We start from the raw sequence: 6,165 nt of genomic DNA on the forward strand, positions 1-6,165 counted from the left end.
TACTCTGACTCAATGAGCTGTTCAGAGCACCAGAATCCCTATTTCAAAGTGCTGCACCTAGTTTTTCAGTCACTAAGATGCTAGCAGGAATTACTGTGGGGACTACTAAAGAGATGCCATTTTGAGCTCTTGAGTCTAGGTCAGTTTAAATATTTGCTTCCACTTGTACAATGGTAGGTAATTAAGTGACTAGATCAGGGTTTCTTAAGCTTAGGTCCATGGATGGGCCTCAGGTGGAATGAGTAATCACTGCAATTAAAGGCAAAAACAGTCTGTTTTATATTGATATTGTCTTAACTTCCTCTCTGTTTAGAAATACTGTAACTCATCATTTATTTCTAGTTTTTGTTTTGAAGTTGCTTCTTTTATAAGTTGACATATCTGGTTCCCTATTTTCATTCTTGTATGTTTATTTTACTTTTGAAAATGCTTTATCTGGGTTGGTTTCTGTGTGATGTGTCATGTGTCTTAATCTCACGTTATTATTTTACATTGTTTATCTTTACAATAAATACATTATTGTACATTGTTTATCTTTACGATAAATACTAAAAGGAATCCTTCAGATTCCTTTTAGTATTTATTGTAAAGTTAGTCCTACAAATTTCCTTACTTTCTGTTTATCTGAAAATGTCCTAAATTCACTATCATGTTCAAGGGCAATTTCATTGGATATATAATTCCTTGTTGGCAGTATTTTATTTCAAGGTTTTGTATATATTATCCCATTGCCTTCTTGCCTGCATGGTTTCTGCCAAGAAATCATAGCTTTCTCTTCTTGGTTGCCCTTTACATCACTTTTCATTTTTCCAAAGTTGCTTTCATGATTCATTCTTTGTTTTTGGTTTTGGAAAGTTTGATTATGGCATATCTTGGTGATATTCTTTTCAGTTCTATCCTCTTTAGTGTTTGTTGAGCTGCTTGGATGAGTATCTTCTTCAGTTTCATAATATTAGGTAAGTTTTCTGCCAATAAGTCTTTGAAAATTTTCTCTGTGCTGTTTTTTCATCTCTTCCTGTTCTGGAATTTCAAGCATATATAAATTATTCCTATGATACTGTACCATGTAATTCTTAGGCTTTCTTTGTTTCTTCATTTTTCATTGTTCTTTTTTTATGATTGTTCCTCTAACAGGTTGATATCATGATATTTGTTCTTTACTTCACTGCCTTCCATTGATTCAATTCTAATCCTTTGTTCTTCCAATGTGTTATCTGTCTCTGAAATTTTAGTCTTAATCTTCTGAATTTCTAGTTGCTTTTTTTATATAATACCCACATTGTACCAGGCCAGTTTCAGGGCCCCTCTACTCTTTCTCTTCTCAGCTGCTATTTTCAGTCAGTTTCTTCTTCCAGTCAGAGTTCAGTCTAGTTCTTTATCCTTTCATTTGATGCTCAGGGTTTGAGGAATGTCTCCTGTATTTGTATAACTTAATTTCTTGGGTCTTTGCTTGTATCTAACTAAACCATCATTTTGGCTGGAAGCTCCCCAGTAATTTTTAGTTTTAGCAGGCAGTCACCCTTTTATTTTTGGTATGCAGGTCCTGGTTTATTTTGTGAGCTCTGTTTCCAGTAACAGTCTACTTTTCAGAACAAATTTGGTGTAATTTGGTATGCTTTGTTTATCTTGTACCTCTGGAGCTCTCACTGGTCTTTGCTGTGCTGCTAGAGAATGCAGAAGATTCCCAGAGTGGGCTGCCCAGTGCCTCTAACTGAGGGAGATATTCTTCAGCCCATGGAAGGAAGAGCATTTCTTGGGCTGGACATTTTTTTTTTTTTTTTGTGTTGGGCTCCCCTGTGCATGTGGGGCATGGAGAGTGGTTCAGTGTTGGTCCCTTTTCTGGTGCCTCTCAGCTCCATTATGTCTCTGGGAGGAAAGTGTCAGGCCTAGTGAGGAAGACGGATATTTCCTCTGGATACTTATTGCTAGTGATATTTCTGATAGGTAAAGAAGGTCAGCAAAAAAAAAGAAGAAGATCTTCAGCAAGATGGATTGGTACAGCAGCTACAACAATAGGCTCAACCATAGCAACAATTGTGTGGATGATGTAGGACCAAGAAGTATTTTGTTCAGTTATACATGGGCTTGCTATAAGTTAGAATTGACTCAATGTCATCTAACAACAACTTCTGGTAGTTTCCCCTTGCTGGACTCACAAGGTATAGTTGCTGTAGGTGGATTGTAGTTCAACCTGGGGGAGAATTAAGGCTACCTAGGCTACCTTCTATCACTAGGCTTGGGGTCAGGAAATGCCAGGCCTAGACCATTTTCTTTTGTTGGTTGGACAATTGTGAGATTCCCTGTCACTCTGTTGTTCCTCCAGTCCTTGGGTCCCTAACCAGCTCACCTTCCTCTTCCAAGTTTCAGAGTTCCCCCTTAGTTGTCTCTTGAGTTATTTTCAGTCTTTACATAGTGGGGAAGAGCTGAGAAAGCAGGGCAATGCCATCTTGTCTGAACAAGAAGTTGACAAGTTCTCTTTTAAGAATTTTTTTAGGAGCTCTGGTGGCTCAGTGCCTAAGGCAATTGACTGCTAACCAGAAGAGTGATGGTTGAAACCCACCAGCCACTCCTTGGAAGGAAGATTGAGTAATCTACTTCCGTAGAGATACTGCCTGGGAAACTCAAGGAGAGGTCACTATGAGTCAGATCTGACTCGATGGCAGTGAGTTTGGTTTGGTTTTAATATTTTGTGATTTGGAGGGGAAAGCAAACATTGTTTTAGAAGTAAGTGGGCTTGAGTTTGAGTCACTGTTTCATTTGTTATTAACTATGTGACTTTGGGCAAGTTAATTAACTTCTCTAAATCTCAGTTTCTACAAACAAACAAACAAAAAAAGTCTACTGCCATTGAGTTGATTCTGACTTACAGTGATCTCCATTGGGTTTCTGAGGTAGTAAATCTTTACAGAAGTAGGTTTCCCAGTCTTCCTTCTGTGGAGTGGCTGGTGGATTTGGACCACTAACCTTCTGGTTAGCAGTCAAATGCCTTAGGCACTACACCACCAGAGCTCCTTTTAGTTTCTACAGGGGAAAAAAAATAACAATATGTGTCAGCTAGTTTTCTTAAATTGCAATCAACCAACAACAGATCTGGCTAACCTGAGAAAAAGAAAGAAGGAATGTACTGGGAGTTAGATTAATCAGGAAGAGAGAAACCACACAAGTTATTTTAACAGTGAGAGTTTTAATAGGAGTATGGGTTAATTGGGTGTTGGAAGAGACAAATATAAAATGTTGAGATTAATATAAGGAGCCCTGGTGGCACAACATTTAAGTGCTTGGCTGCCAACCAAAAGGTTGACAGTTTCAACCCACCCAGTGGGCTCTATGGGAGAAAGACTTCCAGTAGATTATAACCAAGAAAACCCTGTGGGGCAGCTCTACTCTGTTACATGGGGTTGCTATGAGTTGAAATGGATTCAATGCCACCCAACAACAACATGATTAATTATAGAATTAGCAATTGTAAGGAAAAGCTACAAATGGGAGGGAAGAAGCTACAAATGGAAGAGATTGGGGTTGTCAGAATCTAGATACTTGCAAGAAGGCTGTAATGAGCTAGATCCTAGACATTTGAAGAAAAGGCACTACCTGGCTGGTGCTGGTAACTTTGGGGAGGATAATGAGACTAAGGAGCTCATGTTACACAAATGGTTTGCCATGGGCTGTGAACCTAAAATTGGCAGTTTGAACTGACCCAACGACTCTGCAGGAGAAAGGTCTGGATTACTGCTTCCATAGAGTATGGCCAAAAAACCCTATGGAACATTTCTTCTCCGTAACACATAGGGTCACCATGAGTCAGGAGCCGACTCCATCAATGGCAGCTAACAACAACAACATAATGAGACTGGTTTGGAGAATGTGAAAATAAAAGCTGGAGAATAGAACCAACTGCTACTGGAGCCAATGGTTTCTAGAACCAACTGCTGCTGGAATCAACAGTTACCTGGGTGAAGTGAGATGTTGCACAGGTGTCACTGAAAAAGATACCATGCAGGCTGGAGGAGCAAGCTCCCTTCCTTCACTGAAGTCTTCCACTCTCCCTCTCTCCCCATTTTGGCAAGAGTAGAATGAACAAAGCTGACAAAGGAAAAATGTGGTTTGTATAGTTCCAGCCCCAGCAGCACAGAGCACAGCAAAAGAGGGTGTATTTTGATCTGAGAGACAATGGCTTAATAACTCAAATCAAACCAGACATACTGCCATGAAGTCGATTCCAACTCATAGTGACCCCCATTGGGCTGCCAAGGCTGTAAATCTTTACAGAAGCAGACTGCCCCATCTTTCTTCCACAGAGAGGCTAACCTTTTGGTTAGCAGCCAGATGCCTTAACTATTATACCACCAGAGCTCCTTGGCCAAAGAAAAATAGTAAGTAGCTCCTAGGATGAAAGGAATGAATGAATAAGTAGGCCTTGGAAAGAGCAAGAACCAGGCCTGCTCTGAGAGCATGAAGCAAAACCTCATTGAATTAATTGTGGTGCTAATATTGCATAAAAATTCTCTTAGGTGTTGGCCAAGCCACTTTTGTCCCTTGTGTGTTCTGGCTTAGGAGTAAAATATTGTTTATAAGACATGTTATGTAGGGTTATGTTTTACTAATTTCTCTAATGGTAATTTTCTTTGCCTTTTGACCAAAGATTTGTTTTGGAGAGTGAGTTTAAAAAATCACAAGTGGTTTTATTTTTAGGGTTACTAAGCTCTGGTGGCATAGGGGCTAAGGCACTTGACTGCTAACCTGAAGGCTGGCAGTTCAAACCCACCAGCCACTCCTTGGAAGGAAGGTTGGGCAATCTACTTCGGTAGTGCTACTGCCTCGGCAACCCAAGGAAGGGTTGCTATGAGTTGGGTCCGACTCGATGGCACGCAACAATAACAGCAACAATAGGCTCTAATTAATCTCTAATAGGAGCTCTGGTGTGGTAGTCCCTAAGGCATTTGACTGCTAACCAGAAGGCTGGCTGTTCAAACCCACCAGCCACTCCTGGGAAGGAAGACTGGGTAATCTATTTCTGTAGATATACTGCCTCAGAAACCCAAGGAGGGGTCACTATGAGTCAAATCAACTTGATGGCAGTGAGTTTGTTTTCTTTTGTTTGTTTTTTGTTAATGCATTTTAATTAGAGAGTGTGACCTGCAAAAAAAATACCTTTTTAGAATTCTAAGTTGTCCTCAGGAACCCAGGTAATATCATGGTTAATTCCTCGACTGCTAATGGAAACATTCTTGGTTCCAACCCTGCCCCAGGGGTTCCAGGGGAAGGACCTGATGGTATGCTTTCATAAGATTACAGTAAAAATCCCTGTGGGGTGTTCTACTCTGTCACATGGGGTTGTTATGAGGTGAAATCAACTTGACGGCACCCAACAACGTTATTTTCATTGTCTAAATCGGAAACCCAAGGAGGGGTCGCTATGAGTCGGGGCTGACTCGATGACAAATAACAACAAAAACAACAAATGGATGACTGATTTATGTAAATAGATGAGAGCATTCTCCAAATGATTAAAGCTTGATGATTATTAAACACATCTTTATTAATTATTTAACTCAAATCCTTTTATCTAGTTCTCTTAACCCTTGGTGGGCCACAAAGAAGTTTAGGAATGGACATCAGGGTATCCATAGATCTCCTGAAATATAGGCAATATGCACTCTGGCAGTTCAAACCCACCAGCCACTCCCTGGAAGAAAGGTTGGGCAATTTACTTTCATAGTGATAATGCCTTGGAAATCCAAGGATGGGCTGCTATGAGTCGGGTCTGACTCGACAGCACATAACAACAACAACAACAACTGAGTGAGAAGAAGGCTTTCATGAGATTTTCATAGGGGCCCATGTTTGAAAAGATTGACACCCAGAGGATCTTGATTTTTTTTTACTTGTTTGTTTATATCTATGTGATCTGTCAACAGAACCACCACTGTGGTTTTAACAATTTTGTCTTGTTTTTCTGCAACTTTTTGTTTTACATATTGAAACATTGTTGATTGCTGCATAAAGATTTATGGAAATTTATAACTTTACTGTGAATTTTGCTTGGCACTTGACTGTTAACCAGAAGGCTGGCGATTCAAACCCACCAGCCACTCCTTGGAAGGAAGATGGGGCAATCTACTTCCGTAGTGATACTGCCTCAGAAACCCAAGGAGGGGTCGCTAT

The sequence above is a fragment of the Orycteropus afer genome, unplaced genomic scaffold, assembly GCF_000298275.1.
Source record: "Orycteropus afer afer isolate SDZICR_OR568_19922 unplaced genomic scaffold, OryAfe1.0 scaffold00218, whole genome shotgun sequence".
In the NCBI taxonomy this organism is placed as follows: Eukaryota; Metazoa; Chordata; class Mammalia; order Tubulidentata; family Orycteropodidae; genus Orycteropus; species Orycteropus afer.